General features: G+C 36.1%; 1 protein-coding gene across 2 annotated transcripts in view; it reads left to right on the plus strand.

Annotated features, from left to right (window-relative positions):
• htra1a (HtrA serine peptidase 1a) overlaps positions 1 to 15,156 on the plus strand; it is a 44,140-nt gene that overhangs the window by 1,020 nt on the left and 27,964 nt on the right.

Here is a 15,156-nt window from a genome sequence, read left to right on the forward strand (position 1 = left end):
TTTCAAGTGAACAGCTACCTGCACTTTTAGAATAAAAACATCCAAGCCAAACTAAATGAATACCAGAGGCTTCTATCAATACTCTTAGTAGTAAACAAACATCATCAGCTTTAATGTGACACATTTGCACCTGTGCATGTCTCATTATGAAACAGCAGACTTGCACTTTAGACTGCATGAACATCTGACCATTTGCAGAAGCTGCAAAGATAGTTATGTTTTAAAATAATGTACAGTTTCTCACACAGACTACTCATTTCACTTTAAAAGGCCTATGTGTGTCATCAGGAACCAGGGGTATTTATTTTTTGTCAACATATTTAAGCAAGTCTTTTGACTCTAGTATTTTATCCTCATCAAGGAACACTGAAGTCAGAGACGTCTTGCATAGTCTGAGGGTAAGCGAATCAACAGCAAATTTTTATTTTGTGGTAAACTATCCCACAAAGCCACAATTTCATGTTTTTATAGTCATATAAGTTGGAACATGTTTGGTTTCAGTTGATAAAGTGGATAAATGTTAACAGAAGTCAAATGTGTTTGAGTCATGCATGGGTTTTTGCCTATTTCATCATGTTCACAATGAAGTCCAACTACAGACTGTGAGATCAACAAGTTCGAATGTAATCAACAATAGAAAGTACCAACTTTAGTCAAGTCTCTGCATTCAGCCACAATCATTTATTTTAATGCATTTTGACACTCACATGCAATTTGGTCAAAGCACTTGCTCATGGGCCACACAAACACAGCCTGACCTATTAGGACCATTTGGACTTGAGAAAAGACAGAGCAGCTTGCATGCTCTTTCTGTGAGTGCACTCAGAATATAAGGTTTCACTTCTTGAAATGAAGATTCCTGTATCTTATTTTCTGTGTTTATGCATTTAGTGTTAAACAGAGATGAATTTGAGCAGGTTGTAGAGGCTCTACTTTTTAATAAAAAAAGATAAAGATCCAATTTTTATAATTGAGTAAGCTGAAATGTGGCCTCTCTTTATCTTGTTTCTTCATGATTCTTACTGAAAGAGACTCAATGTGTTCTTTTTGGCACACGCCAAAGCTTAAATTATGCCTGAAAGTGAATAGTTGTCTTGGTCTGGATAGTAGATTTGTGATAGTGAATGCTCACACACTTGTTGTCTCACACACGACAGTATAAACTCCTCAGTATCAGCAGAGCCTTTTCATTAGAAGCTCTAATATTGAGATACGTTTAGCATAACTGTTGACATGTGTCTGTTCTCTGCATATAAATGCTCTAAGCAAAGTGCCAAGCTGTGAGAGGTCTGTGGCTTCCAAGTCCTGGCCTCACCTAAAGAAAACACACCGTGTCTCAGAGCTCATGATGTCATTTGCATCTGGATCTGAAGGCCTGTCTGCATCTCTGCACACTTTTCCTTCCCCGGCTGCAGATTTAGGTCATATTGTGAGCCATATGCACTCATCAGGAAGCAGATTTTTATTGAAGCAGAAACAATGTCATCCAGGTGCCCTCCTGCAAGAGTAGATGTTTTGGATTTTGGATGATTGTGATTCAGTGAAATGACCTGCACACCGCTAGCTTAAGGATGGGAATGGAGTGATGCACCAAATAGGCATGGGACGATAATCGTTTTTAAGGTTTAGAAAAGTCAAGGTTTTAAAACCGGCAAAATGTTCTGCTATATTCATTCATTTCTTGTCAGCTTAGTCCCTTTATTAATTCAGGGTCGCCACAGTGGAATGAACCGGCAACTTATCCAGCAAGTTTTTACGCAGTGGATGCCCTTCAAGCCGCAATCCATCTCTGGGAAACATCCACACACACATCTACACACACACACACTCATACACTACAGACAATTTAGCCTACCCAATTCACCTGAACCACATGCCTTTGGACTGTGGGGGAAACCGGAGCACCCGGAGAAAACCCACGCGAAGGCAGGGAGAACATGCAAACTCCACACAGAAACGCCAACTGAGCCGAAGTTCGAACCAGCGACCCAGCAACCTTCTTGCTGTGAGGCGACAGCACTACCTACTGCGCCACTGCCTAGCCATGTTCTGCTATACCATTTCTAAAGGCCGGCTCACACTATGCAATTTTTTTTTATAATCCTGAACGATTAGCATGTCTGCATGAACATGGCTCCCATGTCACACTGTAAGATCTCAGCTGTCATAAAGTCAGACTGAACAACAATGAAGACACGCCAAACATGAAAGAAAACACCCCAAGAGTTTAATGTCATCCACCCATGACACTTTCACTATCCCGCATTCTGAAATGATTCCTCACAGCAAACGTAAACAATATAGCGACAATTTTGCACATGCCGTGTCTCAATAATAAAACCAGGAAGACAAAAATTGTTTTGATATTTCCCAGCGGTCATTTGAGTTGGATTGTGTCATCACTTTCTGCGCTCTTATTGATTCTTGGATTGACCCTCATCACAGCTGTTGTCACACAGCAGGAAAGTTTCTGCGCGGAGGCAACTTAGATGGTTTTAGTTTACATTCAAAGCTACATATAACGCACATTCCTTATTTATTTAACGTTCACAACCATGATTTTGGTCACTTTTTTCTGTGTCTGCGCTTTGGTAACATCGCTGCAAGCTGATGTGCACCTTAATAAGCGGTATGTGGTTAGCCACTTACTAAGATGACAAAATCGTGGCTGAAATCTCACAGTGTGAGCAGGGCTTAAGATATATATGCCGTTTTAAATTACTTGGGAATCATATGATTGGAAGATCATGATTAGCTAATGCGAGACCAGCTGTGGTTAATCATAAGCACGTGACCCTCTCGAAATTAGTTTATAAATAAACCTCACTTAGTGCTGTTAGACAACCAAGTGAGCTGCCTTGCTGTTTTCCAGAATCTAAAATGGCATGTTTGGAAACAATCTACAAAGGCAACAACTTGACTCATACATAGGAGTAATTTTTTAAGCCCAAATGTTTTATGTGTTTTTGGCCTTTAAATAATGACTCAAACACAGGTAAAATTACTGCAACAACTGCATTAAATCATTTTCTATTGTTTTCTCATGTTTTAAAGGCATAGTTCACACAGAATAATAACAATACATGTTAATTAATTCAAATGAATGTGTAACTACTTCTATTCCCTCATCTTTCAACATGATAGCTTGTGCAAACTTATCCACATGGAAATCAGATACTTTCCACATAAATGCATAATCATCTGTGTTGCTCTCGTGATGGTATCCATCTTCATTTTCAGTACATTACTGCAGAGCCATTTTAGCTATTTTACTTGTGTTCAAAGAATAAAAAAGAACTTCACAGTGAGTACATCAGGGCATTGAATAACATCCAGTCTCTTATTGTTTTGTGTGCAAAATTACAAAGTTAAACTTAAAGTATCTGGCTGCAGTTCACTTAATGGCCACTATTGTAACCAATTTTAGAATATGACCCCTTTAAATAGTGCACTCTCCTGCCAAAAGTTTTGCATCTAAAAAGAAAACATTGTTTGGTTATACGCTGCCTACAATTTGGTCATAATTCATCAGTCATCTCTGCTTAAGCATCTTTGTCTCTGACTATGTTTTGGAACAATTTATTGGCTGTTTAAGCAGTGTAGGAGGGCATGTGTTGTATGGATAGTGTGTTTGTGTGAGCATTATTATTATTATTTTTTTTTTTTGAATGATCAGCTGTAATCATTAATTAAATAGCAGTGGTCAGTGTGTGTTAAAAGTTGATTGCAGTGTTAATTGCAACATTGTAAAAAAAATAAAAATGTGTGCGTGGTTTTGATTAAGTATTTTAGGCTTGCTGCCCAAAGGTAAAACTAGGTTGTTTGTGTGTGTTCAGAACCAAGTTTTTTATTGTTGTGTTTTGTATAACCTGAGCATTGTAATTCCTTCATAATACACACTCAGCATGTATGTGTTTGTCAGTCTCTGGTTTTAATTACTCTCTGCAGTGTGCCTGTGCTGTGGTTTATGTGCTTTTATGTGCTTTTATATTTTGTGTGTGTTTGTTCGGTGTTTTTTATAGGCATTCAGAGGTTTGTTCTTTCCATACTTCTGCAGATTTGTTCAGTAGCCTTACACATGCTGATCAAGCACATCTTTCTGCAGTCTGTATTGCCACTCTGTTTGTCTTTCTCTTTCACTTTCATTTTCTCTTTTTTTTATTAACATATTTATTTTACTGTTATTTATTTAAACACTATTACATTATATTGATAATTATATTATACACGTGATTGGAATCATTTTTTATAACAATGCAGTATTGTGCATTAAAATCTCCCCAAATTATTAGTAGTACAATCAAACTAAGATTATTTTTTGTTGTTATTTTTCCATTAAATTTAATACAAGTTACATAGTTTTGACTTATAGAAATTAGTATTTGTGTGTTTTTTTCACTTAATTATTCAAATATGGTTACCTCTCACATTTTCTGCAGGTAGAAATAATACATGGGTGGATTTAGGGATTTTGGTGCCCTAAGCAATTCCAGCCATGAGGCCCAAAATTTCTAAAATTCCTCTTTTGTACTTTTATTTTTTATTATTATTTTGCAGTGTTTTTTTCTTATATCATTTGATCTCCTTTTCTTGATTTTATCTTAATGCATAATAATAATAAAAATATTAATAATAATAAAAACATGTAAAGCATCTTGTAAAACTTTTGAAATGATTTGTTTTCTTAAAATTAATTCACAACTAAACATAATAAATGAACTATTAATTTTTAAAACTAAATCTTTACTGATTTGACTGCTGGACTGCTCCTTGATTGAAGCTGGGTGACACATCTGCGCAGATGTAATAATTATGTTTCAGTTTAAATTTTTAGACCCTCACCGTACAAAATATGATAGAAAACAATGTTTTACATAATTCATGAGTATCATTTATACATCTATGTATTTATTTGAGGGGGCCCTCAGATTTTCTTGGGCCTGACCACTGGTTAAATCCACCCCTAAATAATAGACTGACATTTTTTTTTTAAATAAAATTTCCTAATTTTGCATAAATTAATGATGCAATACAACCAAAACTGCCATGATGTTTGAATACGTCACTTTAGTAGTGTGTTTTTTGTTCTTACTATTGCTTTTCTTGTTACTGATTTGCATTTAATAGATATATTCTTCACTTTTAGTATGTGGTGAGGTTTGTCATTTGCATTAATGCAAATACATTTTTGACATGATTAAACATGACAGATTTTTTGTACACTCATACTGTAAATATCAGAAAAGTACAAATATACTTTCCTTTTTGTCTTTTACATTTGGGTGAAATATGATCTAGTTGTTGTGGGCAGCACGGTGGCACAGTGGGTAGCACTCTCGCCTCACAGCAAGCAGGTCGCTGGTTCGAGCCTCAGCTGGGTCAATTGGCATTTCTGTGTGGAGTTTGCATGTTCTCCCTGTATTTGCATGGGTTTCCTCCGGGTGCTCTGGTTTTCTCCACAAGTCCAAAAACATGCGCTGTAGGTAAATTGAATAAGCTAAATTGTCTGTAGTGTATGTGTGTGAATGGAAGTGTATGGGTGTTTCCCAGTGATGAATTGCAGCTGGAAAGGCATGTGCTGCGTAAAACATATGCTGGATAAATTGGTGGTTCATTCCACTGTGGCGACTCCAGAATAATAAAGGGTCTAAGCTGAAAAGAAAATGAATAAATGAAAGAATAAATGTGTTGATTTTAGTTTTGTGTGTTCTTGTTTAAGTGTTTAGGTTTCTCATATCATTTCAGTGTAGTTCTCCTTACTATTGCAGGTTTCCTTGGTAACTCATTAGTTAATGATTATGTTCACCGGTTCCCCATGTTTTTAACTATGGATATACCCTGTTCTCTTTAGTCCTTTGCCAGTTCATATCTTTGTGTTATGTCATAATAATATTCCTCTGTGAAGACTCCTTTTGTTGATTACTGTATCTGGATTAGTTAATTCTGCATCAAGTGCCTCCTTGTGTGGCAATCTTTCATTCTTTTATTCTTCACCCAATCCTCAACAATCCTTTGTTACACTTTTTATATCCTACTATCACTTGTCTCCATCAGTCTGGTCAATGCTCATCCATTCCTTTTTATTTTTGGACTCTTTCCATAACATCCTCCTGCTAGCTCCAAAATAATGGATCCCAGCCTCCTAGATCTTTTACTGATGACATTTTACTTCCTCAAACATCCAACCAGCATTGACTGTGTGCATGTGGAGGCATGGTTTGATACGGTTCGCAAATGATCTCATCTTTTCACTGTCTCTTTGTTCCAATAATGTGCTTTGTTTCTATTCTATTCTATTCTATTCTATTCTATTCTATTCTATTCTATTCTATTCTATTCTATTCTATTCTATTCTATTCTGTTATCTTCTGCTCTATTCTATTCTATTCTATTCTATTTTATTTTATTCTGTTATCTTCTGTTCTTTTCTGTTATGTTCTCTTCTATTCTCTTCTGTTCTATTCTGTTTTATTCTATTCTATTCTATTCTATTCTATTCTATTCTATTCTATTCTATTCTATTCTATTCTATTCTTTTCTTTTCTATTCTAATCTATTCTTCTTGAAACAGCATTCAGCATCTTCTGCTCTGCTGATCCCTGGCTAGCACATTGCTGTCAAAAGTAAACAGAACCGGTGAGGGACTGAAAGCTTGTGAACATGAACAGGTCATGTCTGTGGCTCTGAGTTATGGTGTCCAGTTACAGTTGTGTAAGAGGCCTCTCTGCGGGGTTTGTGAAGGCCTCAGGGTCGAGAAGTGTGTTTATTTGAGTTCAGTCGAGGCCTTTGTAGGTGAGCAGAGAGCAGAAAAACAGTCCTTACCATGGGGAAGTCCTACTGACAAATATTACACTACAGAAGCACAGAGAAAGAGAACAGAGTGCTGAAGAAAACATGTGCAGGATTTTAAAGGATGATTTTTTTAAAATGCTTTTAGAAATAATTTTATATGATGAGTCTAGCAATCCTAATTTAAACAACTTAAGATTATATTTTGGAGTGTTACATTATATAAAGTAAAAGCATAAGGATTTGACTAATTAATACAAAACAAACACAGAAGATACAAACACTGAATAAAAATACAAATTCACTTTTCTGATCAACCGATTTCTTGCAGATTGATTGATGCATCTTTAGACGAGTCTCTACTTGTTAACAGAATTGATTCACGCTTGTGTCTGCCTGTTCTTGTCCTCATACATATGCTAATTTCCAGACGGAGCATCCACGTGTAGACTTGTGTATGTTGGTATCAATGAAAAGAGTTCAAGCACTTGACTGCATTCACAAACAATCACTGCTTTCATAACATGCAAATTGAAAAGAGCTAAAACAAAGACAAATTATGGACAAACGGAGCACACATGCCTAAACACAAAGAACAAAACCCCACTCTGAATTTAATAGAATAGAATGCTTGTTGTCAAACTGTTTCTTAACCATAACAAGATGCAATTTAGTCATGACTTAACATTAAAACTGTTACCATAACTTTATTTATCATATTGTGGACCTTTTTGGATTCTCAGAAGCTATGTTAAATTAAAAATGTGAAACAGGAAATACGTTAGGACCATTGTTATTGTTAACATCCCTCAAAATGGTCTATACACTCCTACACTTTGTGCTGCAACAGTGCACTGAGTTCACATGAGTTGACATGTCAGAAAATATTATCAAAGTGTCCTGCAGTGGATAAGAATACCTGAGCTGCTCAAACTCTTTAAACATCTGGCTAGATTTATGGTCTTAGAGTCTTCCTAACACAGATAAAGCTACTGTAACATGCTAAAAAAAATTAAATCAAACGATTATTACATTTTCGAATATTACGTGCGGTGAGTTTATAAATGTGAAAGGTCTGCAAAGTTTTAAAAGCCGCTTTTCTGCTGCATGGTACAGTATGGTTTGGCACAGCTTGGCAAGCTTCTGCTCAGTTTTACTGTTCTTAGTGTGCATTTTCACTGCGTTTATTGTACAGCTTGAAGTGGGTGGGGTTATCAGTTGCACCACCTCTAATTCTGTTACATCATTGATTTCATTCTAGGTTTTCCAGACATGTTGCTGCCATTACTTTTTCTTGCAGTAGTATAAAATGGCTGCTGCTAACAATTTGGGATCTTGTGTTACAAATCAAATGATGCTGATGGTTATGATTTTCTTGGACTAATCTCTGATCAGCAAAGTGTATATGTCAATTTTTAAGAAATGATACAGCTCACTTGGAACCTCACCCAATGTAGCACTAAAAAGTACCAGGTTATATGTAGGAATGCAGTGGAAAAACTCCCAAAATTGTCCAAACCGTGCCACACCATACAGGGGAAAAGAACCTAACAATCTCCTAAAAGAATCATTTCTGAACATGGTCCAGTTTCACTTACATAAAAGATTTAGGTAAATCTGTAACAAATTTGCATAACGCCAGCCTGTGGTCTTCACTGGCTGCATCTGATTTTTGTTTATAATCAGGAAACTAGTTCACTTTAATTGTGAAAAATTATGAAAAGAGGATATGTCTGTCCTCATATCTTTAATATTTATTTAAAGTATTTATTTGTGCTCGCTAATTCCTTAAACTTGTTTTTCTAGTGTTTCATCATCAGACTTATGTTGAAATATTCAGAAATTATGAATGTTTTGTTACTGACACACTGTATGTATTAAGCCAATAACAGAATGTGCCAACCGGCTAATAGTCTTGCAAAAAGGAGGGATTGAGAAAGAATTAATCTTTAATGAATCATTAGAGACTCTGAGAAATTAGATATTCATATATGTATATTGTGAGATAATTTGTGTTTTGGAATGTTGGCTCAATGTAATAGGGACACCAAACATGCGTTTTCTTACACCATTAAATCTTTTTTAGCACCTATTATGATCAGTTTTATGTACAGGCTTCATTCCAACTTATTTTGCAAACAAACAGTAGTGTTCATATAGATGGTTCAACCTGCTTTCTAATGCCTGCCTGTCTCTACCCCCACCCCCAAGAGAAACATTTGGAATCTCTAGGACATATGAAATTTCATTCAGACCACATGTGATCTGGCAGTGATTCAGGGAAAGCATAAAGACTAGACACGGAAGTACAGTAAGCTTTGATGGTTGTAGAGTCAAGCCTTGCATGCAGGTTTGGATACCAGCCCAATATAAAATGTGTGCAACATTTAACATTTTAAATCTTTGCTGAGATTTTGAGTACAAAAATATTTACAGATGCTCTTTTTATGAATGTTTAATGATATGATTGCCAAAAAGAAAAATAATCATTCTGCCATGTTAAATAAGTTGAAATTTGGAAACCATTTTCACATGAAAATAAAAAATACTTCAAGAGTTCACACTTAGCTCATGACTTACGAAAGCTCATTTGGCATGCTGTCCCGGGAGAGAGCTCTGAGCTCAAGGCATTCCTCGAGTCCAGGGCTCCCTCTCTTTGTGGGGCGAGGGGAGATTGAGCTCAGGGCGATCTCAAAACTCCCCCGCAGCTAAGGCCAAGGTGAACTTCCTGAGAGCGAGACGACTAGTAAAAGAGACTTAGGTTTAAGAGGTCTATAATGCAGAGCAATTCTTAGGCTTTAGGAGAGAGCTGAAACCCCCGGGTGGGGAAACATGCTAGCGACACGCAGAGATACTAGAAGCTCAAGTAGGGAGCCAGAGCTATTGAAATTCCTGCTGGTTGCTGGGCCGCCGAGCCACCTATTTTGGATAAAGGTGGAAGAAGGGGGAGGAGGGGGGATTCTTCAAGACGAAGATAGTTGTAAGTGGAAAAGGAGGAGATATATATAGGAACTAGGGATCCTTGATTGGAGGATCGTGATTAGCTAATATGAGCCAGCTGGTTTAATCATGAGCACGTACTCCTCTTGAAATTAGTTTAATAAATTAAACTTAACTTAGAACAGAAAATGTATTATCTTGTAAATCACAATAATAATAATAGTTTTATTTATAACTTCACATTATTAGCCTAACTGGCGGTCTTTTATGGTCACCAGGAAACCTATTATTATTTTGAATAAAATAAAACAAATTAAATAAAATATACTTTTAGCAGTAATTTTTTAATCTTTAAAGGCAGACCCGTTGTGAGCACAGAGGTTGTTAGTTGCATATTTTATTTTATTAAATATGCTTTTGTTGATAGTGGATTTTTCCTAGAGATGGGTTGCGGCTGGAAGGGCATCCGCTGCGTAAAAACTTGCTGGATAAGTTGGCGGTTCATTCCGCTGTGGCGACCCGGATAATTAAAGGGACCAAGCTGACAAGAAAATGAATGAATGATAGTGGATTTAATGGTGGAATTCTATTAAAAAAATACTTTGACCCATGATACTGTACAGGGCTTCGTTCCTCGAAACCTTCTTAAGGCTATATGACATATTTAAATAGAACCTTAAGCTGTACCTTATCTTTAAGGTAAAAAGCTTCCAAAAGCTTTTTTTAGTTAGTTTATTAAGGTTGGTCTGGAAATATTTCAACTATACCCTACCCTATCACTTCTTTTTGCATCTAAGTCTATAAATATAACTATTTAATTTTATATACACCCACAGTTTAATTAGGTATATTAAAGAGTTTTCCTGCAAAGATGAAAGTAATTTTTTTATTAGAAGTTTAGTGACTGCAGTACAGCGCTAAATCTAAAGATGGGACCTGCGTGAACCTATTTAAATGCACATATTTAATTAGAGAACTCTTCGCTGGCTACAGGGCAGAAGCTATAATAATAATAATAATAATAATAATAATAATAATAATAATAGAGCAGCCTTTAGATATTGCTTGTCTAACTTTGTTGAGAAAAACATAATAGAGATTTTCAGCCCTGAAATTCAGCTTCTTACATTTTCTCTCTCTGTTTTTTCCAGCTTTACAGTATATGTAATTTTTAGAGCAAAATACAAAACATTTCAAGACAAGAATTTCAGTCAAATTTAATTCACGTGATATTAAAATCCTTTAACCCATTATGGCAAGAATTTAAAAGTAGAGTCCGAATTTACTGATGACGGATTGAGACTCGACTATATGGTCCTCCTTTAAATGCAAATTCAATACAATGCATATTAATCGCATGTCCCTGATGTGCAAATATTATATATACAACACAATTTCACAAAGAATGGTCTATATCGCGATTAAGTAAACAGTTCCCCGACGTTTTATCATTAACAATTCAGCACCACTTGCAGTGGCAACACCTTGCAACGTCATATGTAATAAGGTAAAGACACAAAGCAACATAAAGCAACCTCTTTGAGTTACAAAGTCTGAGGTAAAAGCGTCACGCAGCGGTCAAAAGCCGCAGGCACATTTACTATCGCAGCGGTGATGGGAATCATGATGGCAGAGGGGAACATATTGAAGTGTTAACATCTGTATATATCAAGGAACACACCAAGAAAGGTTATAACTTTAATGAAGATGTACAGAACCATTCTCCGGTCTGCGTATAGCCCACAAACACAACGTTATCCAGAAATGCAACCCAGAACATTCCACCAATCAGAGAGTAAAGCTGTTTTTGTAGATACAGTTAGTCTATTGATATCACTTTCTTTATGTTATTTGCAATGCTTTATTGAATTGGAGTTTTTCCTGCATTAAAAGAAGTTCAGTACACAATCTAATATATCTTTTTGTCTGATTTTCTTTGCTTAAAATCAAATGCATCTGACAGCTGACTGGTTTGGTTTAAGAATTTTAAACAGTTGTGGCAAAAATGAATCTGAAAAATACTTTCAGTACCACAGTTTCAGTTGTGTAAAAATCACTGATGTAGCATTTTAGATCGACAAGCTGAAGCTATCCAAGTTATACTTTGTTCATCTTGACCTTGATTTTACTGTTTTGTTTGTTTTGATGCTTTGCTTTTCTCAAAACATGTGATTTCAGATTGAATTCTGTCCCTTTTTTAAAGCTGGACTGGAGCTGGTCAGTCTCACCACACTGGAAATTCTGCCACTATAAAATAAACTTTTGTTTCCTTTTTCCTGCTGGCCTGGTTAGTTGTGACGGTCTGAGTTTATATTGTTTTCAAGCGTTTTACGGATGAAATGAGTCAGCGGATACACAAAACCACACAGGTGTGAATGTCAGTTGTGATCCTGGCATTGTTGTTTGATTAACTGTCAGATGTTGCAGTTCTTTGAGCAAAGGTTGTGGAGTTTTAAACTATAAATGCATCAGCAGTAGCTCTGCTTAAATCGTTTTGAAGGTTGTAGTGGAAGTGTGGCCAGGATACACAGCAATAGTTCATAAGATGTCCAGAAAGGTTTTGTTCTGTCACAGATAAGAGGTTATGGATTTGTTCAAATCTCTGTGATTCTCTTGACTTTTAGTACCTGAGACTGGGCCAAGATGAGACAAGCATGTCTGATTCTATTGTTTCTGCCAGTGCATTTGACCTAATCACAGGTTTCGCTTTCAAAACTCAAATACTTTTCCATCACATGGCTAAAAGGAGGATTTGTTTAGAATTCTTTGGCCTTCGATTTCCCAGAGTAAATCTCCAGTCCAGTCAGTGTGATGGGCAGTAACTGTAAGATGAATTTAGACATTTGATGGCAAATAAAGTCTTTATTTGCATTCCTTATGTTCAAATGAATGTTAACCTTTAAAGCAGGGGTCACCAATCTTGGTCCTGGAGGGCCGGTGTCCCTGCAGGATTTAGCTTCAACTTGCCTCAACATACCTGCCTGGGTGTTTCAAGTATACCTAGTAAGACCATGATTATAGTTCAGGTGCATTTGATTAGAGTTGGAGCTAAAATCTGCAGTACACCAGCCCTCTAGGAACAAGTTTGGTGACCACTGCTTTAAAAATTTTCAGCCAAAAATTAATTTGGTTGTTAACCCCTGAGACCTTCATTCATCAAATTAAGATATCATGTTCAAAAAGACATCAAATTATTTGCTTAAAACTTCAAATTAAAACACAAATAAAGACATTTTATATGTTATCTGAGAGCTCTCTCATCCTCCATTGACAACAATGGTCCAGAGTCCAAAAAGGGAACCAAAAACATTCCATGTGGTTTCAGTGGTTCAACTGTTATCATACCTCGAAGAACATTTTAGTATTTACACTTTAACAACCATACATATGACTTTGTACACCTATATCATCTTTCCGGCTTCAGGTCATCAGGGTGTATGTTTACTATGGGCAGTATGACGAATTATTATTAAAGTCTGCAGCACAAAACATATTGCCTGTAGTAAACGCACACCTTGAACTGATAGAGAAGACAAAGTCGTTTAAAAATAAATTGTTTTTTGAAGCTTAATATGATTACAGAACAACTGATGTAACATGGAATGATTTAAGAGTGTTTTTGGTTTCAATATCTCAGGACCATTGCTGTCTATGGAGCTTGTGAATTTATTTTTAAATACCTTGATTTGTGAGGAAGGGTCACATTTTGAAGATGAACATTGTAATGACATGAAAGTTGGTAATTAATTAATTAATTAATTAATAATCAATTAATTATTAACCCTTCAAGAGTATCTTTTAGTGTCTTTGTGAGAATACAGACAGATGCAGTCGGAGTTAATTTTGTTATATTGCTGTTTATCCAACAGTAAAATGTAGAATGGACCTCAGCAACCTTTTTCTGCTTGTTTTTTGTTGCACAACAGACTTGAAAACCAACCTCCCAAGCCTTTGGCCAGATTTTAAACCAGTACTGCACATCAACCTTATTTAAAAACAAGAATACATATTCACACATGCCTCTTTACATCACTTTTTTATAGATTAACATATGCAATCAAACACACTTAGAACATGCAATTAAGGATCTGATATTATATGTCAGATCTGTCCATTATGTCAGAGTTTAAATGCAAAAAGTGTGTGTAATGTGTATTGGGTTTCTTAAAAAGAACTTGCTTTGTTCTTGCAAAAACACTTTTTAATTAAAGTGTTCCAACAATGAAAATTTTTGTAAGCTGTTTGGACAGACCTGTGTGTAGGTATAGTTTGTCAAACTGTCCTACTGGAGTGATATAAAATTCTAGTGATATGGAGACCCAGCGCAATGTGCAGAAGGAGTGCGACTTTCCCTGCCCATCGAATTGATTGACATATGCCATGTCTCCATAATAACATGTATACACATTTTTTACACTGTGATTAAAACACGTTACAAGTCTCTGTGATCATCTGCACCTCAATAATGCATTTTATAATTTAAAACATTTTTAATACAGAGCATGTTTGTAATAAAGACGTGTGTAATCCTTTACCGCTATAATCACCACGGCCCAAGTGTGTGTGTGTGTGTGTGTGTGTGTGTGTGTGTGTGTGTGTGTGTGTACTGCAAACAACATTTGTGAAAGACTCATTATTTCAGAAAGGCTTGAACAGACTCCACCACACATACATCAAATAAACTTGCTGTATTTCAGCTTTATCCGTGTCTGTCTTTATCATTGATGGCTGTTTATCTGACTTAATGCATGAGAAGCAGACACACACATCAGAGCAATGGTGGGGAGAAGCAGCTCATTTGCATTTAAAGCCACAGGCTAAAACAACAGCTACATTGTGATCAGACACCGAAATGGGCAGATTCTACATTATATAATCAATAATCTGATGGGTATTTTAAGCTGAAACTTTACAGACAAATTCTGGAGGCACCAATGTCTTATCTTACTTTTTCAAAATAGCAATATATTGTAATTTTTTAAATAATAGTAGTATAAATATACTGACACCAGGAAGCTAACAGTCAAGAGTTTGGTTGTTAAATGGATGTGGAAAGTGACCATTTTCTGCCCACAAAACAGTGTGGATTTGGTGTTAAAACTATAATTATGCTGGAGTTCTTCATGCCAGAGCGCACGCCAGCGCCACGCTGGATATGATTTTAATTACACTTGAGCAAACAGCATAACTCTTCATAAACCACTCCACTCTTTCATTTTAATGTTCCCTCACTCACAGCACAACCCCATCTGTCCACAGACGCATTCATCTTTTGAACATGCTTTCCAGGTCTTTTCGGGGTCTCTGTGATCCTGTAAAATTAAAAGGACTCCTCCATCATTGCGTCCACCATTTTACTGATTGGATCAAATGACAGTTGTTGTCGTCTGTGTGTTTCTGTGTCTGTGATGTACATATTAAAACATA

This window comes from Danio rerio, chromosome 17 (assembly GCF_049306965.1).
Source record: "Danio rerio strain Tuebingen ecotype United States chromosome 17, GRCz12tu, whole genome shotgun sequence".
NCBI lineage: Eukaryota > Metazoa > Chordata > Actinopteri > Cypriniformes > Danionidae > Danio > Danio rerio.